Here is a 26,458-nt window from a genome sequence, read left to right as displayed (position 1 = left end):
AACTGGTGGATAATTTATTTACACAAAACAAAAACATTACAGTACTGATTTATTACCTCAGTAGGCTAAACACTTTCCTTGAGTTTTAGGGTGTCGCTCACCAGTTTCAAGTATTCAATGGCCACATGACCATATTAACTGCTAATTTAATATTAAATGCTGACAAAATAATTAAAAAAATCATGTTAATAATAAAAGGCAATTGTAATGATTAAAATTGTAATCTAGAGATAAATATGGCCTATTGTGTTAATTTAAACCAGGGGTTATCAAAGTTTTGATGGCTGAAGGCCAATTTAGGGAACATTAGGCTAATGACTAGATAACAATGATCCATCGCCAATCATGTTAAAAATTGAATTTTTTTTCAATGGAGTTTGGTGTACATTAAAACGTTACTGACTCCTCTGCAAAAACGTTTTGAGTTAGTTACTGCACTTACTTAACCAGGTAGTTTTACTGTACTTTTAATTATTCAAAACAACTGACCCGCTGAATGGGGTCCGGTAAACAAGGATGGTAGCAAAAGCAGCAAGCAGACGCCGCTTCTTGTTCGCCACCTCTGGGGCTTCGGTTGCGGGCGGCTGGGTCCTGGGAAAACCACGGCACGGGCAGAGGGAGAACATCTACTCTGTGATCTACTCTGTCACACACAGGCAGCACTTTGCACAACGTGCACAGCACAAAGACAGGCTTTTGTGGTGCCGCAAATGCTCTGTTATCGAGTTTCTTGCCAGTATTATTATTTGACTTTGTGGACAAAATCGGGGACATTTTCGGGGACAGCTCCAGCCGGGGACAGAGCATCGAAATCGGGGACTGTCCCCGAAAATCGGGGACGTCTGGTCACCCTAGGATTAACTGATGTTACGCTAACATTAGCAACATTTGCGAGTTAGCTTGGCACCAGCAATCCACAACTAGCTAGCAGCCACCCCAACCTCCAGGCAGCCACCGCCCATGCTAAGAGCCCCTCTCCTGGCCATAGACACCCAGGACAGCCACCCCAACCTCCAGGCAGCCACCACCCATGCGAGGGGCTCTTAGCATGGGTAGTGGCTGCCTGGAGGTTGGGGTAGCGGCTGTGCTGGGTGTCTATGGCCGGGAGAGGGGCTCTTAAGCATGGGTAGTGGCTGCCTGGAGGTTGGGTATGGGTGTTAACATCGACATAGACATATTATATCTCAATGGTGTTAACGGCCAATTTCTCGAGTAACAGCTCCAAAATATCAGACAGAAAGGACTACAATATGCTTGTGAGAGCTATATTCACACTTCACAGTATCATTTATGCAAGCGTCATACGGGGGGAAAATCAGATAAACTGATCTTTGCAGTTCTGTGTTGATTAGCTAATATTTCAGTGGCATTTTGATTAACGTTATGATTTATTTCCATTTGGAACAAAAATGTTGGTTTCACAGATTACAGGTTTACTGGGCAGTGGTGAGAAGGGCTTTTTGTTTGTGTGACTCTTGCGTGAACGGCTAACGGCTAGCCATTCTACTAGCCTTACAGCTAGCTGATGGCTGCTAAGTTCTGAAAATAGGTGTCTATTGTATTATTCCGGCTAACGTTATCGGTTGGCGAACCATCAGACGGTTAGCTAAGCTAACTGTCAGTTCTACGGAGTGCATTGTTCCTTCTGACATAAATCGAAGTTCTCCCAGCCTGGCAACGGTCTGAAGGCTGGCTCCCCAAATTCTACAACAATGTCTTGTTTACTAACGTTCATAGTTACAGCACGTTACGTTACAGCAATACAGTTACGGTTTCATACTCACTGTAAGATCAAGTGTTTAACGTTTATGTTCGCTTATTGTTTTGAATAGAATGTTTGACCAGTCCACTAGAGCTAGCCTCGGTAGCTGCCGCCATGTTGAATAGTGAAAGAACTACAAGGCAGAGGCGTTTCTCGGTGGCGTCACACCCGGTCTCTGCCTAGAGCCCACCCGTAGCTGCCGCGGATTGGGTCGCCTGGGCACGGGCCAGTTTGAACTCAAAATTTGAGAGGATACCAGATGGAGGAGGGATTGTGAATTTGTGAACAATACCGCCCCCACCTGGCAGAGTCAGGTTATTGTGACCGTCCCCAACAGCCATTCGACTGCACAGGGGTTGATGAAGAAAAACCTGATACACACACACACACACACACACACACACACACACACACACACACACACACACACCTTTTCTTCCCTGACCAGACAGGGAAGACAGAGTGACCTAGGCAACCTCCATTCTATATTCTCCTCTCCTTCTCTTATGTTACACCAAGAGGGGGAACAAGGAGAACCCAGAAGCAGTAACACGCCCTGCGGATATTGGCACCGCCGGTGGTGGTTGTGGCCATATAGGCACCAATGAAAAAGCTTTTCAGGGTACCAGTGGCGCCCCCTAGTGGTCTGCGAGTAGATTTATCTTTTTTTCCTTTTTTTACGCCTCCCACTATCCAATCAGAGAAATGTTTACATTTTCTGGGAAACGGAATGTCAGATCGCAATGCCTATTAAGGACTATACATGTATGTATTTTTTCACCCTGAATCCAACGCCATAATAACGCCACGAGTTACGGTTGCGGAGATACATCCACTCTGCCTGCAGGGCCACAGGAGAGAGACAGAGTAGGCCTACAGCGGGGGGTTGGGAGTTCCAAGTTACTGACCAAACACTCTATTTCAGTGATTGCTGTCAGAATATAGAGCCATTTAACACTTATTTGAGCACAAAACCATCACTTAATGCAACTTTAAGATTGCAACAGATAGCCTATTTGACTTTGGCAACATTGTACATTTATTGAACTTGAAAAAGCTTCCTTTAAACTTTGAATGTATTTGAACTGAAAAGGAGAAATAAATGTAAAAAAAAGGTAAATGGACTAACTAAAATAAAGAAGCCAAAAATGTGATTAATTGTACAGCCTTAATGCTATTTGTCATTTAATTAGCCTGTAATTTGTCATTTACAGTTGAAGTAGTAGGCCTATTGTTTTTGGTGATGTTTGGGGAGTTAGGTGGTCCCTGAGTCCTTTGGTCTGAAAAAGTTTGAGAAACACTGCAACAGACAAAGCCCAAGAGAGGGCTGAGCTGTTTGACATAAAACTGTAGATCTACAGTATATTGTAATCGTGTCAGGTGAAGGTGGCCCTACACTGTTCTATACTGTTGGCATTCACATCAGGACTAACCGAGCCTTCCTGCAGTTCCTCACAGCTGGGATCAGTCTCAGTCGTCCCTCCGTTGATGTGTTGAAGGCCTCCAGGTCAAACAGATCCAGAACCTTCTCTGACCTCTGCAGCATGTAGGCCAGAGCTGAGCAGTGGATCTCAGAGAGTTCCTCTGATCTATTCTCTGACTTCAGGAACTGCTGGATCTCATGATGTACTGACTGGTCACCCATCTCCATCAAACAATGGAAGATGTTGATGCTTCTGTCAGGACAGATATCGTCATGTTGCATCCACTTCAGGTTGTTGATGGTTATCTGGATGCTTTCTGGAGTGCACCCTGTCTGACCCAGAAGGCCTCCTAAGAGTCTCTGGCTGGACGGCAGTGAGACGCCATGAAGGAAGCGAACAAAGAGGTCCAGATGACCATTGTAACTGTCCAGGGATTTGTGCATGGCCCTGTCCAGGAAGTCACTAGTCAGTTTGTATTTTTCGTCGTCGTCGTCGTCGTCGTCGTCGTCGCCATATATATATTCATATCCAAATCGGAATTTCTTCAGCACTTCCTCATCCCTGTTTGTGTGACAGTGAAACATGTACACAGCAGCCAGAAACTCCTGAATGCTCAGATGGACAAAGCAGAACACCTTGCCGCAAACCGGGTACAGTCCACGCTCCTCCTTAAATAGCTGTGTGAACACTCCTGAGTAGACTGAGGCTGATGTGACCTTAATGCCACACTCTTTCAAGTCAGTTTCATAGAAGATCAGGTTGTGTTTCTCCAGCTGCTCAAAAGCCAGTTTTCCCAGAGAGAGAATAATCGCCCTGCTGTCTATAGTCCAGTGTGGATCTGTCTCCTCTTTATCATGATACTTGGCATTTGCCCGTATGGACTGAACCACCAGGAAGTGGATGTACATCTCAGTCAGGGTCTTGGGCAGGTCTCCTCCCTCACTGGTTTCCAGCATATGGTCCAGAACATTAGCAGTGATCCAGCAGAAGACTGGGATGTGGCACATGATGTGGAGGGTTCGTGAAGTCTTGATGTGGGAGATGATCCTGCCGGCCTGGTCCTCATCATCTCTGAATCTCTTATTAAAGTACTCCTCTTTCTGTGGATCAGTGAACCCTCTCACCTCTGTCACCATGTGAATGTACCGGAGAGGGATCGTATTGGCTGCTGTAGGTCGTGTGGTTATCCAGTGGTGAGCCATAGGAAGCAGATTCCCATTGATGAGGTTTGTCAGCAGCCTATCCAATGAGGTTGACTCTGTGACATCAGTCAGGACCTCGTTCTTCAAGAAGTCTAGAAGAACTCATCCAGACCATCAAAGATGAACACCACCTGGAACTTGTCAAACTTGTGGATTTCTGCGACAGGATTAAAGAACTTATGAATAAGTTCCACCAAGCTGAACGTTTTCTCTTCCAGCAGATTCAGCTCTCGGAAAGTGAAGGGAAATATGAACTGTATATCCTGGTGGGCTTTGTCTTCAGCCCAGTCCGGAGTGAATTTCTGTGTTAAGACTGTTTTCCCAATGCCAGCATTTCCGTTGGTCAACAATGTTCTGGGTGGTTTGTCTCTTCCAGGTAAGGGTTTAAAGATGTCTTCACATTTGATTGTTGTTCCTGTTCTCTGGTTTCTGGATGCTGCTTCTACCTGTATGACCTCATGTTCATAATTGACCTCTTCAGTCAATCCCACTATGAGGTAAAGCACTGTGTAGATCTGATTCAGAGGTGTTGGGTTTCCTTTAGCAGTCGCCTCCAACAGATAGTGAAACCTCTCCCGCAGAATGGTTTTGAGTTGTTTGATGGCAGCAGTTTCTGAATTAATCAATGACAGATGACATCAATGAAAGGTGAGTAATGCAAACATTTCCTGATAATTGACACATTCCCATGGACTCAATTCAGCTCATTACTGGTGGCTGGACAAGCAGTTCCTGCCTGGGTGTAAGGTATAAGGTAGCTGTTGTAGAATCTGTTATTATTACTCAACCAGGAGTTTCATGCAACTAATGAAAGACAGATTCACACTTTGCTGATTCCCAGCTGCTAGCTGTGCTTTATTGGTTGCACCAGCAAATTATATGTTAACCAAGCAGCTAGCTGCACTTCTCTTGCTGTTTGTTATGTTCATGCATTTAAACTACTTTGGAGAACTTTTCAGACAACATGCACTGGTAATGATTGTATAAAAGCCCTGATAGCCCTGAAGAGCTTCTTTACTGGGATTATGGATAAAGTGATGATGCAGCATGTAGAAGGCTGCATAACACTTGTCTTGTACAACAGGGGTTCCCAAACTTAAGAATGCCACGGCCCACTTTGAAATCTGAAAATCTTCCGGGGCCCACCCAACCCTTTAATCACAACTCTGATCAACACACAAGATGATGTATTTCCCTATATGTTTTTTATATTATTTATGTTTTATTTAATTAACAGAGCATGTGAATTTGGGCCTAAGGGAAATTAATAATCCATCCACATACTTTTGGCAAAATACCCAAAAGCAGATTGTCAGCATAACACATTTGTTGAAACAAAATGTGATGAGCAACAACAGAGGAAATCAATCCACAAGCTATTAATGCTAGGCTGTGAAAAATGCTAGCTTATCTGTAAAGGGGAGACTTGTGGTACCCAATAAACCAATTTTCATTCAGATAAATTGAGCTGAAAGGTCAAGGAACCCCTTTGAAATATAGTTTTCCCTCGCCCAAATTTAACCTATGTTTGGAGCGTTATTTACCCCCCTTCCCGACAATCTAGCATATTATGCTTCATACCAATGGATGCCTTAGGTCTTCTAATTTCTTCAGATAACAGGATCTCCACTGTAGCTTTAAAAATGACCCTGCTACAGCCATTTGATTGCCCGCGAAAATAGTATAATAAAAATAATATAATAATAGAGTGTTGGCAAACCACGCACGGCCCACCTGCAGCACCTCCACGGCCCACAGTTTTGGAATCACTGTTGTAGAAGATCGCGTCAGGTATTATTGTTATATCGTGCATAGCTGTGATCAGTCTTTGAGTGAACATACTTAACCCCGACCTGCTCCGGCAGCACTGAACTAACTGGCTGACCCACTGGGAATTGTACTGATGACCGCATAATTGCGATCAGGCAGGCATATGAAATATACACGACCCTCAAGCGGGTCTGCTATTGTGCAAAACATTATTTCGTACAATTTAAATATATTCTCAAACCGTTTTATTAAACCTTAAATAATAGGCCAGAGAAGCAATAAAAATAAATCATAATGAAGTTTATTTATTTTATTTTTGTGTGTGTTTTTGAGTCTCATCCTTAGCCATCTGTTGCTGATATTGATGGAAGGCTTCCTTCAGTGATGTTTGTATAAGTTTATCAGTAAATAGAAAAAATGAGCTTCTTGATGCTTATAGAAGAATTTAATAAAGAAGTAATGTACAGTTATACTTATTCAGTTAATACAAAGTACATCTTCAAGATAGGACAAGGGCACAAGGGACGCAACGCGTTTCAACCTCTGGTCTTCGTCAGGCTGTAGGCGGAAAAAGTTGGTTGCCGCACCTGTATAAAAGCAATACGTGGCACAAGGTGAGCTGACGTGGCACACGGAAATGATACTGTGACGTGTGAGCCACGTCAAACAACAGAAATGTATAGGATAGAGAGGAATACAGACCTAGAAATAGCACACTGGGTTCTATATACAGAAGTAGGCTATAAGTCATATCACAATGGTATGCAATATAGGCTATTGGCAAAAAACACACATAGGCTATAAATAATAGTGCGACTAATGCACTGATGTGGAGACATCAAGCGGATACACAGCACATCACAAAGCAATCTACAGTTAGAACATGTGAAGCATGTTAACGGAGGGAGCAGATATAGGTGTTAGACTATAGGAAACATGATAGATCAAAATCTTCATTGAGGCCGTGGGGGGCGGTTGTGTGGAGTGCATGAATCCAGCGTGTCTCGCGCTGGAGGAGCGCTCTATCCAAATCGCCGCCTCTCGGGTGCTGCTTGACAAGGTCAATAGCCCAGAAGCGGAGATCAATGTCAATATGTGATTTGCTCAAAAAATGTTCGACTAGTGGGGCTTGGTGTCACCACGGCGAAAAGCACTTTTGTGCTCAGTGATCCGTGTGCGCAATGGGCGGGTAGTCTTCCCGATGTATATGAAGGGGCACGGGCAACTGATGGCATATATTACCCCCTGCGATGCGCAGGTGGTGAGGTGTTTCAGTTTGTAAGTCTGATTGTCCGGGGTAGTGAACGTTTTGAGTCTGAGTGACTGTGCGCAACATGAGCAGTGTGCGCAAGGGAAGTGTCCGACGGGGGGAGGCAGGGAGTCAATGGTGCGTTGCGTGATGCTGGGAGTGTGGAAGGTATATACCCCCTGGCAATATTGACCCTGCCATAGACACCTACAGCAAACTTATTCACCAGGACATCACCAAATTAGAACAGAGCATTCCCTTTGTCAAACAGAACATCACCCACAGGGAATGAACAGCTCTGAATGAACTACAACATGACGACTCTATTGTCATTCGCCCCGCCGATAAGGGTGGAGCCGTAGTGCTACAGGACTACACTGACTATTTAGCAGAAGCCACCAGACAGCTCTCTGACACCAACACTTATGTCAGACTACAGAATGATCCTGGCACGGTGCCATGGCACTAGTCCGATACCTCACGAGTCCGACACCTCACGAGTCCGAAAAAAGAGGCATTGGACAGGGGATCATGTCTATGTTCCCCGGGTTCTATGTTCCCCGGGTTCTATATTCCCCGTTTTTCACTAACCCTAAACCTAACCTCCCCCAGACCCTAACCCAAAACCTAACCTCTCCCACCCCCATGCCTAAACCTAACCTCCCCCAGACCCTAACCCAAAACCATGAGGTGTCGGTCTCGTGAGGTGTCGGACTAGGGGGCAGTCCCCCCTGGCACGCCCACCCGCAATGGCATTAAATCCATAATTGACACGGCCCTCCAATCTGGCCACATCACTAAACGTGACCACAGATTCCTACTCCGCAAACACCATAGGACCCCTATACTCTATCTACTGCCTAAAATCCACAAAAATAAAACACCATGTCCTGGACATCCTATTGTTTCTGGCAATGAGTCCCTTCTTGAACCTCTATCACAATATTTTGATCACCACATCCAACCATTCGTCCATACACTACCAGCCTACGTCCGTGACTCCTCTGATTTTTTACTCAAACTTGACCAACTCAACCTAGACCTGTCTGACGTCATCTTAGACGTTCAAATCACTCAAAAATAGCCGCAAAGGGAAACTTGCGGCTTGCACACGCAAGATGAATGAAATTAAAGCGTTACTGGTGCCTGATGGAAATACTGAACAGGTGAATGAAGGTGTTGCAATATTCCAAAAGTCACTCAATGAATTTGTGGAGATACATGGATCTGTTCAAATGCAATTGTCTGAGGAATTAAAGGAGGAGGACAAAGTGAAATGGTTTGAGCCAAAGATGTCCACATACAGGGATTTTCTGAAGGATGTGGATATGTGGAAACAATCTCAAACGGACCCTCAGCTGCTTGTTGGACCCCATGACAGCATTTCCATGACATCAAGGCACTCACATTCTTCAAAAAGTTCAAAAAGCTCCTCAAAGCACTCAAAAACTTCTTCTGTTATCTCAGCCCGCATTAAAATCGCCACAGAGAAAGCTGCTCTGCTAGTCCGTGCAGCAGGATTAAAAGAAAAGCATGCACTGGACATGGAGAAGGCTCAACTGCAAACCAGAATGGAGCAAATGGAGTTGGAAATGAGCCTGGCTGAATCTGATACAAGATTGAAAGTTCTGGAAACCTTTGAGTCTGATTCACAAAACCCACCACTGTTTGAACTACAAACGGAAAGTGACGCCATGAATGTGTATCTGGAAGGTTATCAAGAAAAACCTGAGGTGTCAATGGAACCAGATTCAGAATTATCTTCTTCTCCAATTAAATATAAGGGGATTGGAACAATTCCCAAAACACCATTTCAATCAGGAGAGGCCAGTTGGTAGGATTAGACAAACTTTATTTAGCAATCGGCATGCATGGCAAATGCTTTGGCGCTTGACTCCATTGGCCAGTGGCGCTGCTCTTGAGGCAGAGGAGGGCGCCTGCATGGGCTGGTGATAACGTCACCGTCATCAGGCAGCGACGTGACGTCTTTTACTCACGCAACCTCCCGTTTATTTACGGTTAAAGTAAAGACTTAACTGCCGGTGATAGCAGAGGGGTCTGCGCCTGCCGTGCAACTGACCACAGCGACGTGGAATGGAACGGCCTGTGATGCCTGCTTGGAGGAGAAGCCTGGGGCTGGACGCCTGAACACCCGGGACAGGAACGGCTGCTGAGCTGTGGCGCGGCCCGTCGCAGTGGCGCGCCCCGTGCCTTCTCATTGTGGCTACGTTGGCGGCCTGTGGCACGGCCGCTTCGCCGGTGTCGTCAGGCGTCTCGGAGGGCAAATACGCTCCGTGGCTGATCCGGAACGGGGTATCGTTGTTTAAGCTGTCGTCACTGTCCAGGACTGCTCTGGCTCGGGATCCGACATGCCAGGAGTGGGTGCTGATTCGGTCTGCAGATGTGGTGCAAAACAGCCGCAAAACAACGCTTCGGAGGCCGGCTTCAAGGGAGATGGACTGCCGTGGGCTGCTGCTGCTATGATCGGCCAGAGAGAGAGAGGTGACGTAGAACCCTTGCTATATATATGAGGATTAACTGACGTCATGTTTGACGTCATAGCAGACGTCATACTAGGATTTTTGACCACGTTGAGATCGGATTACGCGTGAGTGGCCTTCTGCTTGAACTATGGTCTGGAGACCTCACTACAAAAGCTTGTAAACCCAGAAACAAGGCAATCAGATAATGCAGATCAAATCCCTCAACCAACAATAACAATCCCTCAACCAACAATAACAATCCCTCGACTCAGAACAAAACCAATCCCTCAACCAACAACAATAACAATCCCTCAACTAAGAACAAAACCAATCCCTCAACCAACAACAATAACAATCCCTCAACCAACAACAATAACAATCCCTCAACAAACAACAATAACAAGTGCTCGACCAACAGCAATAACAAGCCCTCCGCCGACAGCTACAGTAATGAATGATGATAATTTTGCTGTAATGCAGAGACAAAATGATATTGCTGATCTATTGGTCCTTCAGCATAAACAGACTTCACTTCCTGCTAGGGAGATTCCAACTTTCGATGGCAATCCTCTAAATTATCAGCCATTTATGAAGGCATTTCAGCATGGTATTGAGGATAAGACAAATAGCTGCCAAGATAGATTGTATTATCTGGAACATTTATTTGATGATCCGTTTAAAAAAAAAATGCCATACATTAAATGTACATGCAATTCCAAAAAAAAGGCATCAAGGATAACACAAAAAGTAGATAAAAACTTAATTCCGTTGTGGTCCTTGGTCTTAGACATACAGTACATTAAATATACAGACATTGCACCACACATACTGTAGTTTCATAATAAAATCTGGCTATCTAGTACTAAAACATTACAGCATAACAAAAGAAGACTAATTAATACAACACGCCATTTCTGCCTAGTCCCTTACTCAGGAACCCTATCTAGCAGCCACCTGTTAAGTTTAACTTTAAAGGTGCTTTGACTTGAGGCCTCCTTAATATCCAGTGGGAGCAGATTCCATTCACTGGGCCCCTGGAAAGCAAAGGAACATTGGCCAATTTTCCGTTTGCACCTAACTGACTGTAGTTTGGCTCGGCTAGCTCTGGTGCTGTGGCTGTGTGCTTCTCCTACTCTGGTCAGGTAGTTTGTGAGGTATACTGGGGCCCTATCCATGACTCTCTTATGGACCATTGTAAGTCTAATCTGTGCCACCCTGGCCTCCACAGGTAGCCAGTTTAATTCTTGTAGTTGGTTCCTGCCCACGTGGTCACGTGGACCGAAACCCAAAACCACCCTGACCAGCTTGTTCTGAGTTACCTGGAGTTTTTGTTTACTACCCTTTGTCAGCCCGCTGTACCATGCCAAAGAGCCATAATCAAGGTGAGGCTGCACAAGGCTGTTTGCTAATAGCCTAATGCTGTCTCTGTCTAAGAGATTGGCCTTCCTTGCTAACAATCTGGTTCTTGCATTAACCTTCCCGGTAACACTTTACAATAAGGGTACATTAATTAAGGGTTAATTAATGCTTAGTTAATGCTTAATAAGCATGAATTAACATGAATTAACAGGGTTAGTTAAGCTTAGTAAGCCTTAATTAACCCTTAATTAACATTAACTAATGTGCATTAAGTAAGGGTTGGTTAATGCTTAATAAGCATTAATTAACACACCGTAATTAACATGACTAGTAGTGCTTAATAAGCATCCATTAACCCTTAATTAACGTTAATTTGAGGTTTGCTGGTTCCGTTTCTTCATGTGGCCCTAATTTATATGCATGTTCTATAAGCATTACTTAACTGTAATTAACCATATATTAATGCTGTTTGTGACCCCTTATTGTAAAGTTGCAAACATATATCCCTTAAGTAACACTTAATAAAAGCTTGAGTGTGCCTAATAAGCATTACTTACCTGTAATAAACCATGTATTAATGCTCTTTGTGACCCTTATTGTAAAGTTGAAAACATGTATGCCTTAACTAACACTTCATTAATGCATTAAAGTGCTGAATAAACATTACTTATCTGTAAGTAACCATTTATTAATGCTCTTTGTGACCCTTATTGTAAAGTTGAAAACATGTATGCCTTAACTAACACTTCATTAACACATTAAAGTGCTGAAAAAACATTACTTATCTGTAATTAACCATTTATTAATGCTCTTTGTGACCCTTATTGTAAAGTTGAAAACATGTATGCCTTAACTAACACTTCATTAACACATTAAAGTGCTGAATAAACATTACTTATCTGTAATTAACCATTTATTAATGCTCTTTGTGACCCTTATTGTAAAGTTGAAAACATGTATGCCTTAACTAACACTTCATTAACACATTAAAGTGCTGAAAAAACATTACTTATCTGTAATTAACCATTTATTAATGCTCTTTGTGACCCTTATTGTAAAGTTGAAAACATGTATGCCTTAACTAACACTTCATTAACACATTAAAGTGCTGAAAAAACATTACTTATCCGTAATTAAGCATTTATTAATGTTCTTTGTGACCCTTATTGTAAAGTTGAAAACATATATGCCTTAACTAACAGTTCATAAACTTATTAAAGTGCTGAAAAACATTATGTTGAAAAAGTTGAAAACATCCCTTGAATAACAACAAGCGTAAGAGTGCTGAATAAGCATTACTTAACTGTAATAAACCATTGATTAATGTTCTTTGTGACACTTGTAAAGCTGAAAACATGTATCACTTAAGGAACATTTCATAAAAGCACAAGAGTGCTGAATAAGCATTACTTAACCGTAAATAACCATCTATTAATGCTCTTTAACAATAACAGCGCCCTGGAAGCCGAATCAACAGCCCTCGGAGCAGAGCTTCCGCAATTCCGTTATGACACGTTGTGATGTGAAAAGCGTCACAGCAGAATGTTTTGCCAGAGGATGAACTGGGAGCTCTCCGTCTGGAAAACATGTAGCAAAGGTAAACATTGCCCATCTGCTTATATCAACGAGCATTATAATGATACAAAGTGAGTTGATAATCGGCAAATGAATGCTCTTTGATGACTGTAGCATATGTACTGTAATTCTGAATAATAATAATAATAATAGAATATTAACACGTTCACTGCCGTCGACGAGATATCTCGTAAAAAAAATCCAACCGTTGACTGCCGTTGACGAGTTATCTCGTCAAAAAAAAAAAAAAAAAATTTGACGGTGGGACGTGGATCAAACCCTTTTACATCTCCTATAAAAATATGAGAGCTATTGAATGTGTATAACCTATTTTACCGACCCACTAAGTGGCAACAGTGATCTCCAGACTAGAGGAAGCCAAGCAAAAACAGCAGCGTGAGGAAGCCATTCTCATGAAAATGGATTGGCGAAAACGCTTTCGCTTTTGCGCTGGGAGCTGGCGGTGGGGGATTGCAAATTTGCATAATAGATTATGGGTGCAACACACTTTGAAACACCAGCAGAAAGCCCAGAATCGCACGCAGCTTCATTCCAGCTGAGCTCACAACCGAAAACCCAGAAACGAACGAGCCCCATCCAGACTCGCCCAAAGAGCGGCCGCCAGCAGGCAGGCAGCACAGACAGCAGAAACTCGCTTGTGACACACCCGCTGCAGAGCCACGGAGGGAGGAGGAGAACACACACGGAGGGAGGAGTTTGAAGGAGAGGGGGGTGGGGGTGGTGTTATGGAGGAAATTACTGTTCAGAACTTGTTTAGATGTCTGATGTGTTACTGATGCCAAAAATAAATGGTTAAAGTGACTGTTCTATCGAATTTCACAAAAAGGCATTTATCTCAACTTTCCTTTTCAGACGCTGAAACCATGCTGTATTCAACTGCTAATGCCTACATAACTACTAACTCTACAAACTAACTCTTTTAGACAGAGAAAGCACACATTCTATTAGTTTTTTTGAGATATTTTGTGTTCACAAATTCCTAGCAGAAAATAATCCTCGGCTCTTGAAAGATGAGCCAGAATCCTCAAAAAAAACCTTGGCAGAAGCTACCTACAGTAAAAAAAAAACTGTTGGCAGTGAATGTGTTAATATAAATGAGCATGGACAAGTACCAGATTTTCAGAATGACCAGAGCCCTTAAAAATGTATAACAGCAATGAAATTAGACAACACAGAGTTTTGGCTTTTAGCAAGATTATCTTAGTAAGAGTTAGATGAATTTAAAGCCTTTTGTTTGTAAACATGAATTCAGTACTTCAGCTTTTCACAGTTGACAATTTATAATTCCCCAAAAATAATAAAGTGCGCCCACAAATAAAATATGTTGTCCCTTCAGTCCAAAAAATAAAAGAAAAAATTGTTTGGGGGCAAAAGTCGATGGGTGTCTGTACGCGTCCCGATGAAGTTCATCCGCTGGACTGTGTGTGTAACGACCGCTCCAGTCGTACAGCAGGGTAGTCCTTTATGCTACTGCAGTGAATGTGTGGATTGCTCTTCTAGATGCTCAGTGGTGGCTTGCCATCCCAGTCGACTGGGAGATCTGTAGTCTCGCTGTATTCCCCTGGATCCTGGGATTCATCCTGGAAGTCCCCGTCTACAAAAATCTGACCTATGACAAGGTCACACCATTTCTCTCAATTACTATTCTGTAATCAAATCAATTGGTACAGGCTACAATATTTATAAAATTTGTGTAATATCCCAATAAACCAATAGTAATTCAATCTACAAGCTACAGTATAGGGATGTTCATCAATAATCGATAATTGATAGTGGAGGAATGAATTCGATCACGTGGAATTTCTATTGATTTTTGTTTTGTTTTTTGCGGACTAGGTTTGGGTGGAATTCGTTCCTCCTCGCCCCACTCCATTGCACAGCCGACTAACGTGAGGTGGAGCTTCATATAGCCTCTAGTTTAAAACATGGGGAATTCACAACGGCATGCGCCGCGGACACAAACGCACCCAGTGGTCTGTGGACCTCAGCGAGGCTGTTATAACTATGACACTTCGCACACTTCTCTCCTAATTTTCAACAAAGTGTGAGTAGCGGTACACATGTTTAAGTGAATTCAAGTCGTTTTATTTGTTTATAATGTTATGAACTATGAAGTAGCAGCAGTCAGCATGGACTCAGCTAGCCTTTAGCTGCTAACGCCCACCTGAATCAATTCACACACATCTCGGCAAATAATAATATCCACGCGTCGGACTCTGAGAGCAGCTGGATGGAACTCGACCATCAGGACAGATGAGGTTTTTGTCGCGAGTTTATAAGCCTGGAAGCCGCGGCCGGTGAGCTGCCTGAGTTCTACTTTCAAAATGTGAGTACAGTAGCCTAGCTAGCTAGTGTAAAGCTTCTAGCATACTCTTCGCGCACGTGCTGGATGCGGGGCTCCACGGAGGGCGCGCGCACTCTGCGCAGGCCAAAACAGAACATAGTGAGTGCTCCAGAAATGGCGGCGATCAGTGCCAGGCAGTCTGAATGAAATTGAATGTAGCGTTCCCAATTCTATATATTAAATTCTAAAAAATTACCCTCAACATTTGGGAAGGCTTAGCCACACAACTAGTTCGTTATAATCGAACATCATGCTTTGAAGGCGACTGTACGACGGTGAGGACTCAATCACAGCAGATATCCGCTGATAGCCTACCACGGAGATCTCACAGGCACAGGCAGCAAAACCCGACGCGCTGATAGAAAAATCTCCATGGACGCGCCGCGCTGCGCTCAGGCCTCGCCCCCCGACACGCCTCGTGCGATGACGTCATAATCGCCGCGCGCCCTATGCGCTTGGCTGGGCGCAAAGAGTATGCCAGAAGCTTAAGGCTGTGTGACTGTGGTTGTCAACGTTACCGCAGGCGCACTCATGACGTAAGGACGCGCCGAGCTCAGGCCTGTTGATTTGACTCTTGTGCTGTCAGCTAAGCTGGAAGATGCCGATTGCCTTACATCATGTAACATGTTTGTTTACCTGGCCACAGCGCTAGTGTCTGATATTCTTACTACACAGTGGCAACGCCATTATACCTGGCCGAGAACGCGCAACAGACCAGAGTAAAAAAAAAAAAAAAAAATCATTATTATTATTACGCTATCGATAATCAATCGTTTATTTTCCCGAATTTCGATTATGGAAATTGATTCAAAATGAACATCCCTACTACAGTGACAATAAAAGGAATGTATTATTGCAGTAAACCTACATACTGTATAACTTACATTTGAATCTCATTTTAGTTGTACAACAATGTGTGGATCTATACTCTCAGGTATCAAAAGTGCAGTTACATTAATTCATAATTTAATCAAACAAAATGTAAATTGTGTAAATGTAATTCAAGTATCAGGAACTGCAGATACAGAGTAACTTTATAAAAAAAATATACGCATTAGATAATGTGCTTAGTCACAGAACCATAGTTACTGTAACTAGTAACTCATATAAACAAAACAGAGGCATTAGCTAGCAATGTGCTTAATCACTCCTTGTACCACCACAAGAGGAAATACGCCAAAAATTAGCCTCAAACAATCACCACAACCAGTGACAACTATACCAACATTAGCATGCTAGCTAGCACATTAGCACAGCACAGAACACATGTATCAAACAGAAACGAACTTAAAACTCTAAACGTACCTGGTAGGCTGCTTGTTACTAAAGGGGATAAAATGTCTTGCTTCTAGGTCCTCCTTCCTCTAGGCTGCAGGTTCAGAGTTTAATCTTTTATTTGTTTTCTTTGGTGAGCTCTTGGCTCCGTGGCGCTCAGTTTGCAATGTGGTTAGGTATCAAGGAGTGTGTGTGTTACGTTCTCAATTGTCCGATAAACACGGGTGCGTCAGATTAGTTCCGCCTCTAGACTATGAGATTAACGGTAGGACGGTAGGACCAAAACAAAAATAATATTATAGCGGTCTCAACGCTTTGAGCTCAAGGCTTTGAGCTTGACTTGCCCAGCCACGACTCATTGCTGCGCAGCAGCTATAATTTTATTTTTGTTTTGGTCCTACCGTCCTACCGTTAATCTCGTAGTCTAGAGGCGGAACTAATCTGACGCACCCGTGTTTATCGGACAATTGAGAACGTAACACACACACATTGATACCAACCACATTGCAAACTGAGCGCCACGGAGCCAAGAGCTCACCAAAGAAAGCAATTAGGCTACTGCAATCAGGACATTTTCTCTAACTGGACCTCTATGAATTTTAATTGAGTGCCCCTGGGTTACATGATGTAAGGCAATCGGCGTCTTCCAGCTTAGCTGACAGCACAAGAGTCAAATCAAGAGGCCGCTTGGCGCGTCCTTACGTCATGAGTGCGCCTGCGGTAACGTTGACAACCACAGTCACACAGCCTTACACTAGCTAGCTAGGCTACTGTACTCACATTTTGAATGTAGAACTCAGGCAGCTCACCGGCCGCGGCTTCCAGGCTTATAAACTTGCGACAAAAACCTCATCTGTCCTGATGGTCGAGTTCCATCCAGCTGCTCTCAGAGTCCGAAGCGTGGATATTATTATTTGCCGAGATGTGTGTGAATTGATTCAGGTGGGCGTTAGCAGCTAAAGGCTAGCTGAGTCCATGCTGACTGCTGCTACTTAATAGTTCATAACATTATAAACAAATAAAACGACTTGAATTCACTTAAACACGTGTACCGCTACTCACACTTTGTTGAAAATTAGGAGAGAAGTGTGCGAAGTGTCATAGTTATAACAGCCTCGCTGAGGTCCACAGACCACTGGGTGCGTTTGTTTGTGTCGGCAGTTTTGTTTTAAACTAGAGGCTATATGAAGTTCCACCTCACGTTAGTCGGCTGTGCAATGGAGTGGGGCGAGGAGGAACGAATTCCACCCAAACCTAGTCCAGAAAAATCGATAAAAATTCCACGTGATCGAATTCATTCCTCCACTATCAATTATCGATTATTGATGAACATCCCTACATTGTAGCTTGTAGATTGAATTACTATTGGTTTACTGGGATATTACACAAATTTTATAAATATTGTAGCCTGTACCAATTGATTTGATTACAGAATAGTAATTGAGAGAAATGGTGTGACCTTGTCATAGGTCAGATTTTTGTAGACGGGGACTTCCAGAATTAATCCCAGGATCCAGGGGAATACAGCGAGACTACAGATCTCCCAGTCGACTGGGATGGCGAGCCACCACTGAGCATCTAGGAGAGCAATCCACACATTCACTGCAGTAGCATCAAGGACTAACCTGCTGTACGACTGGAGCGGTCGTTACACACACAGTCCAGCGGATGAACTTCATCGGGACGCGTACAGACACCCATCGACTTTTGGCCCCAAACTATTTTTTATTTTATTTTTTGGACTGAAGGGACAACATATTTTATTTGTGGGCGCACTTTATTATTTTTGGGGAATTATAAATTGTCAACTGTGAAAAGCTGAAGTACTGAATTCATGTTTACAAACAAAAGGCTTTAAATTCATCTAACTCTTACTAAGATAATCTTGCTAAAAGCCAAAACTCTGTGTTGTCTAATTTCATTGCTGTCATACATTTTTAAGGGCTCTGGTCATTCTGAAAATCTGGTACTTGTCCATGCTCATTTATATTAATATTCTATTATTATTATTATTATTCAGAATTACTGTACATATGCTCCAGTCATCAAAGAGCATTCATTTGCCGATTATCAACTCACTTTGTATCATTATAATGCTCGTTGATATAAGCAGATGGGCAATGTTTACCTTTGCTACATGTTTTCCAGACGGAGAGCTCCCAGTTCATCCTCTGGCAAAACGTTCTGCTGTGACGCTTTTCACATCACAACGTGTCATAACGGAATTGCGGAAGCTCTGCTCCGAGGGCTGTTGATTCGGCTTCCAGGGCGCTGTTATTGTTAAAGAGCATTAATAGATGGTTATTTACGGTTAAGTAATGCTTATTCAGCACTCTTGTGCTTTTATGAAATGTTCCTTAAGTGATACATGTTTTCAGCTTTACAAGTGTCACAAAGAACATTAATAAATGGTTTATTACAGTTAAGTAATGCTTATTCAGCACTCTTACGCTTGTTGTTATTCAAGGGATGTTTTCAACTTTACAATGAGGGTCACACTGAGCATTAATAAATGGTTAATTACGGATAAGTAATGTTTTTCAGCACTTTAATAAGTTTATAAACTGTTAGTTAAGGCATATATGTTTTCAACTTTACAATAAGGGTCACAAAGAACATTAGAAAAAGCTTAATTACGGATAAGTAATGTTTTTTCAGCACTTTAATGTGTTAATGAAGTGTTAGTTAAGGCATACATGTTTTCAACTTTACAATAAGGGTCACAAAGAGCATTAATAAATGGTTAATTACAGATAAGTAATGTTTATTCAGCACTTTAATGTGTTAATGAAGTGTTAGTTAAGGCATACATGTTTTCAACTTTACAATAAGGGTCACAAAGAGCATTAATAAATGATTAATTACAGATAAGTAATGTTTATTCAGCACTTTAATGTGTTAATGAAGTGTTAGTTAAGGCATACATGTTTTCAACTTTACAATAAGGGTCACAAAGAGCATTAATAAATGGTTAATTACAGATAAGTAATGTTTATTCAGCACTTTAATGCATTAATGTAGTGTTAGTTAAGGCATACATGTTTTCAACTTTACAATAGGGGTCACAAAGAGCATTAATACATGGTTTATTACAGGTAAGTAATGCTTATTAGGCACACTCAAGCTTTTATTAAGTGTTACTTAAGGGATATATGTTTGCAACTTTACAATAAGGGTCACAAACAGCATTAATATATGGTTAATTACAGTTAAGTAATGCTTATAGAACATGCATATAAATTAGGGCCACATGAAGAAACGGAACCAGCAAACCTCAAATTAACGTTAATTAAGGGTTAATGGATGCTTATTAAGCACTACTAGTCATGTTAATTATGGTGTGTTAATTAATGCTTATTAAGCATTAACCAACCCTTACTTAATGCACATTAGTTAATGTTAATTAAGGGTTAATTAAGGCTTACTAAGCTTTACTAACCCTGTTAATTCATGCTTATTAAGCATTAACTAAGCAATAATTAACCCTTAATTAATGTACCCTTATTGTAAAGTGTTACCGAAGTGTAAAAGTCCAAACGAAAATATTTATTAACAAAAACGATTCTAATCAATTTCATAATTCAAGATTGTGGGAAAGATGTAGCTTTCACGGTTTGGTTCATAGTTCAGGTTTGGTTAATATTTAGACACACCAGGGGCTGGTTGCACCAACTGGTCTTACACTGGTCTTAAGCTAAGTTGGTCGTAACTTTACGACCTAACAGCTACGCCGGTTGCACCAAGACGACTTAAGCCTTATTTTCACTAAGACCAGGCGTAACTCCTACGCCTCGTCAGGAGGAAGCGTAGAGCCTGCCTGTAACAGAGATCTCCGCGGAGACCTTTTTGACCGTCATCGTCGTAACACCGCCAGTTCGCCGTCTTTGAAAGCACGACGTTAGATTATAACTAACTAGTTAACCTAACCCGCCTTCCAAAATGTTGCCGTTAGTTTTTTAGAAGTTAATACATAGAATTGGGAACGTTACATTCAATTTCATTCAGACTGACTCTGTCTGCTCAATAGCCGCCATTTTCCCCCCGGAGCGAGGGAGGGTGAGAGGAGGGAGGGTGTTTTACAGTAGTGGCTGAGAGAGCGTAGTGGCACAGTGCTCCAAGCAGGTCGCGAGGCACATTTTTTGCAACATCATCCAATCAGGGTGCATTCCCTGGCAATTCACATGGACGGGCATTGCTACGACCAGCATAGTTAAGACCAGACATAAGCCGTGTTGGTGCAACAGGCGTAAGTCCATGGTCTTAACTAAGACCGACGTAGGAGTTACGACCAGGCATAGTTAAGACCAGTTGGTGCAACCGGCCCAAGATATATTATATAGACACAAGAAATCACAGAGTGCAAGCTGCAGGCCGCGGCTCCGCCCGAGTAGCCTACTTTATCTGACACCCGGTTCAGCACCCTGCAGCTGCCTGAACGTGAACTGGAAGTCAAATCGGAACATTGGGAGGTCGGAAAAATGAGAGGTGGGAATAATGGTACGGCACCAACTAGCACAACTTGGATATGAAACGGCCCCAAACAGATGAACAGCCATCCGATATTCCACAATCTCTTGACTCATATTGCCCTCAGGCCACCACAGGTATTTGTCTTCTTCCGCAACCTTTACTTGATAGAACATAGCTTGTATGTCTCCCATGAAGGCTACTGGATCCTGTCTGAACCTTGTGAGGACTCCGAGCAGCGAACTAGTGAGATTAGGGCCTTGTAAGAGTTGGCTGTTCAGTGAAGTTCCCTTAAATTCAACGCCACAGTCGAACACCACACGCAAAGTGCCCTTTTTCGGATGATGTACCCCATGGTGGGGAATATACCAGACCTTTGCATTTACACAATCCAGTTGATGCTGGGGCACTTCCTCTGCATACCCCTTCTTAATGATCAGTGAAAAAGCAGTATTCCTTGTGAAACAGTTCATCCTTTCTGAACCTCCTCTTTAATCCAATTAGTCTTTGCTTGACCATAGAGAGATTGTTGGGAAGGGCGAGCTGATTTTTCTGAAGGGCATTTTCAGGCTGTAGTGTCCATGTTGAAGCTGTGCAGACTTGCTCATGATTTCCAAAAATTGGATGTCTTCCCTTGACATCCCCTTTTCTTCTGAACTCCTTTCATTTCATTTCATTTCCTTTCACCTAGCCAGCTCTTCCTGTGTGACGATGTTGCTGGTGGTCACAGGCATTTGTGCTTGAGTTAAAACCTCCGGGAGACTGTAAAAGAAGTTGTTACCAAGATCAGAGATCAACAAACCCTTCAGGCGTGCATTGAAACAACCTTTTCCTGTCCTATTGTGCGCAGGAGGACACTGGTTTTTCTACCCGACAGGTTCAGCTCCTTCATCAGGTTCTCAGAGCAAAATGTAGCTGAGCTGCCAGGATCAAGAAATGCGTATGTGAGCAGTGTCTTGTCTCCCTTGGTGGATTTAACCTTGACTGGTAAAATGGACAGGAAGCAATCATTTCCGGCCCCTGCATGACCACATGTTTCGGAAGAAGCGGGCGTGACACGGGCGTGCAGTTCAGCTCTCAAGGAAGGCGGTCGCTTTTTCTCTCTCTCCCTATCTCTCCCTCCCACTGCCTGCTCACTCGTCCTGACCGGCTACTTTTGCACTGTCTCTTCAAAACTATCTGAAGTAATTATGGAATTGATAAGCTGGTCTCTCAACACAATTGACAAAAAAAAATCCACGAGAAGCGCTGGTTCGGGGGAACCTATCTGCCCTGACGATACTTTTTCTGCGGGCTATGTGATGGACTCATGGGTGAAGTGGCGGGTTGTCTGCCTGGCCGTTCTCTCCGTCGAGGACATCGAAGATGTTTATCTATTTGGATTTATGATAGCAGGACACTTGCTTCTTGGATTGAGCGTTGCCCTAGTCTATCGGAAAATAAAAATGATGGGAGCCACTCAAGAAAGCCCAAAGCTGCCCGTCATGTTAAACATGTTAAACGAGGTGGGCCGAGCCGTGAGTACTCAGACTGTTATGACTTCTGATCAGAATCGCAAGATCGATGGTGTGATTTCTGATCTGAATCGCAAGATGGATCACATTTTGGAGAAACTTAACGCTCTGCATGAAAGTGGTTAGTGGTTAGTGCCTGGAGCGGAAATCAATTGGAATGCTGTTTTTCCTCCCCTAACCCAAACATCCTATCTCATTCGGCGCCCCCTCTCGCTTGTCGGCCCGCAAGAAACTCCCCCCTGAAGTCTCACTGCAAAATAGCGCTCTACAAGCAGCCTCTTGCGTTTGTTGATGAGCTAGTTGCAAAGGGCGCAGCGCACGCTGCGACTGGCAGCAGGGAGTAGATGGTCTTTTGGAATCTGTACATATTGCAACAAATGTATATGTATTGTATAATTCTGAAGTGTGCCATCATTACTTTCAAACTAGTAATGATGTTGTATCTTTTAATAACCACTACTGCCTGTTGTAAACCAAAGTGCCCTTCTGGGACATGTATTAAAAATGATTGATTGATTGATTGATTGATTGATTGATTGATTGATTGACACATGTTGCTTTGGATAGATCGTTATCTGTGTTGACTCTTGGTTTATGGATATGGAGCACGCTGGGATGGTTTTGGCCACAGACCTTGCAAGTTAAGCGCCTGTCGCAATTCTTGCTTATGTGCCCACCACACAGACAGCCAAAACAAATTCCTTTCTCCTTTAGAAAAATAATTTTATCTCTGGGCTTCTTATCCTTTAGCTTCAGACACTCTTCCAAAGAGTGACGTCTTGAGCAACACACACATGTGACTTGCCTTATCCACCATCGCCCCATGCTCTTTTGAAACAGAAGATGCAGTATTGAAGTCTTTGTATGAACTGCCAGGTGAGTTGACAGGTGAAACCGTTGTTGCAAAGCTATTACCTTTATATCGGCTGAATTTGGGATTTGACTTGAGTTTGATATTGCCCTTTAATCCAGCTGGCCCACCGGAAGTATCCTGAATGTCTCCAAAGAGCGGATCAGAGACAATTTTCACTTGGCGTTCAACAAAGTTGACAAGGTCCTTAAACACAGCTTGATGGTTGTGCCTCTCCAACACCTCATTCATCACCTTTGTTCTCCATTTTTCCATGAGTTTAAATGGCAGCTTTGTCATTATCATTCTCATGTTGGTGGGCATATCGAGATCTTGAACATAATCAATCTCCTCCATAACATTGCAACAACTGCGTAGAAAGAGGGAATACGATTGTAGTGCCTTAACATCCTCCGACTTCCCCGCTGGCCATGCCAACGCCTTTTCAATATAAGTGGCAGCAATCTTATATTGATTCCCAAAATGTTCCTTTAACAGCTCCTTTGCTAACGAGTAGCCTCTGTCAGGAGCCACGTGTTGGCAACTCCTCACCAGCTCTCTTGGCTGTCCTCTTGTGAACTGCTCTAAAAAATACAAGCAGTCTGCAGGGTCCGCTTTTGATTCATCACCATGCTCAAATGCCTTCATGAAGCTTCCGTACTGAAGTGGGTCTCCATCAAATATAGGGACGTCCCTGCAGGGCCGGCCCTAGCCATCTGGGGGCCCTAAGCAGGATATAGATCAGGGGCCCCCTCCCAGGGGCGGGGGTTTGGGGGCATCCGCGCTGGAAGTACTTTTAAGTAGGGGGTGCTGTAAGGAGGGGACTCTCGGTGCTGCCCGCTAGGGCAGCGCCGAAGAAAATTTGACATTTTTGGACTTTTAGCCATATTTAGAAGAATATTTAAAACAAACAAACATGACAATGACGCTCGTTTGTAGCCCTATCAGTGTCAAGCAAGCGTGTAGAACCCAGCAGCCATAGGGGTTGCCAGGTCAGTTAAACCAGGGGTTCCCAACCTTTTTTGTGCCAAGGACCGGTAGATACATGCAGGACCGGTTGTCAATTTTAATGGTTTTAGTTACATATATATTTACTCACCAGGTGGCGACAAAAGGTAAATATCAGCCTTTTGTGTTGTATGTAGCCTACAGTATTTATGTTTTTGTTTAAACTACAAACATAAATAAACGTCAACCTATGTTTTAACTACCACACACAGCCTATAATATTATAGCCTATGTTTATTAAAAAAAAAAAAAAAAAAAAAAAAAAATTGGGGGCCCCCCCCAACTCCCGGGGCCCTAGGCAGCCGCTTGGTTCGCATTATGGGCGGGCCGGCCCTGCGTCCCTGGATGGTAAGGACATTGAGCGCTGTTGTTGCACGAGAGTGGCTGTTATTGCGTTCTGTTGCTGCATGATGGTGTAAACGTCTCCTGACATTGAGCTCATGAGGGTTTGATTGTCCTGTGCAGGCTGCACCATGATAGTTTGTTGTTGTGTGGGTCCATATGTTGGAGGTGTGAAACAATCCTGTTTGTTGATCTGTGCATGACTTGTTCCAATGGTGAGTTGCTGCTGTATTGTACTTGGCCCCACTGCCACTGGGGCTGTAAGCTGTAGAGGAAAGCTGCTGTTTTGTGTCAACTGATTCCTTTGCAAGGGTGCATATGATATAGCTGCTGGATTGCGGGGTTGATATGGTTGTGCTGTTGGATTGAGCATGTTGGATGTTGTCATTTGTCCAGTATTTCTTTTCAGGTATGAATTCATTGCGTTTGATTTTGCACGTGACCTCCTTCCACATTCTGATGCAGCTTTTAGCACCGCAAGTTTAGCGGCAGATTCAGCTAGTTCACCATCCAGTTCCAGTCATGGCCGTAACTAGCTATGAGGACGGGGAGGTCCGGACCTCCCCTAATATTTCAGCCTGCAAAAAAAAAAAAAAAAAAAAAAAAAAAAAAAATTTTTTGCAGGCCAGGCCAGGCCAGGCCACTCACTGAACAGCAGGCCAGGCGCCGCCTACTGGTTTACTAGTGGTTTTATTACTTTATTCAGGTTTAAAGTGGGTGCATCTCATTGTAATCATGCATGATGCCAATTGCCAAGCTCCCGAAGTCAGGTATGCAGGTGGCTATATGCATGGTTTCAGTTTCATGACCCAATAAGTAACAAAAAGAGGTGGTGTAAAGTTAAAAACAACATAATATATTTTATTTTATTTTTCAATCGTTCCTATCAGGAATAAATAAATGTCCCTCTGTATGTTTTTTTTATTATCGATGATGACTTTGTGTGTTGTGTACGGCTTGGGTTGTGTACCTGTGTTTGTAGGTGTCATTTTGATATGAATTTGGCTAAAACAGTTTGTGTTTGTTAGTTACAATTATGTTGACAGGAGAGCTGAGCAGGTGGTGACATGAAAGAGAATATACTGAATAATGACATCACAACAGTATAATCCTAATGTTGATTTAAAATGATATATTACTCTAAATATGGCTAAAAAAGGGGGGGGGGAAAACTCAAATTTTTTTCCTGGTTACGGCCCTGGTTCCAGTTGTTCCTTTTGTCGTCTGAGTTGTTCATCCTGTCGTCTGAGCTGTTCCTCATGTTGTCTGAGCTGTTCCTCCTGTGCCAAAGCGTGCTTTTGCTGTAATGTTACTGCCCGAGCCAGAAGTGCAGCTCGATCTGCCTCTGCTATAATGCGGGCTGAAGATGTTGTGCTCCCACCACTGCAAGTACTGCTTTTAGTGGAACCTTTGATGATGTTGGAGATGCTGTCATCAGGGTTAACATCGTCTATTACCCCACCATCCCCATTATTGTCAATGATCACACCATTGACATCATTGCCCACATCATCAGCAATACCACCATTGCCATTGGCTTTTGTCAATGGCATTTTTGCTGCAAACCATGTATCTTGTTTATCAATCTCCTCATCGGGCATGGGCATTACTGACATTACCAATTCATGTGTGCCCTTGGCCTCCCCACAGAGATCGATACACTTGTCCAAAGCATTTTGTACCTTTAACAGGTCATTATTTTCCATAAAATCCTGCATAGATTTTCTCAGATTTTTAGCTTTACTTAATTTATTTTTCCTTATTTTTTGCAGGTTTTCTAGCTTTTCAACCCGTGCTTTGTAAGTCGGTTTTG

The 26,458-nt window shown here is 43.0% G+C and overlaps 1 pseudogene across 1 annotated transcript; it reads right to left on the bottom strand.

Moving 5' to 3' along the window:
- Positions 1-3,179: 3,179 nt before the first annotated feature.
- LOC310792240 (protein NLRC3-like) lies at positions 3,180-25,906 on the bottom strand (annotated as a pseudogene). Its single transcript has 3 exons — positions 25,840-25,906; positions 3,841-5,001; positions 3,180-3,633 (listed from the first exon to the last, which is right to left on the bottom strand). The product of its transcript is annotated as a protein NLRC3-like (transcript).
- Between the last annotated feature and the right edge of the window lie 552 nt (positions 25,907-26,458).

Source organism: Poromitra crassiceps (genome assembly GCF_964638095.1).
Source record: "Poromitra crassiceps genome assembly, chromosome: 17".
NCBI lineage: Eukaryota > Metazoa > Chordata > Actinopteri > Beryciformes > Melamphaidae > Poromitra > Poromitra crassiceps.
The sequence above is the reverse complement of the archived record's forward strand: the minus strand, read 5'-3'. Positions and strand labels throughout refer to the sequence as shown.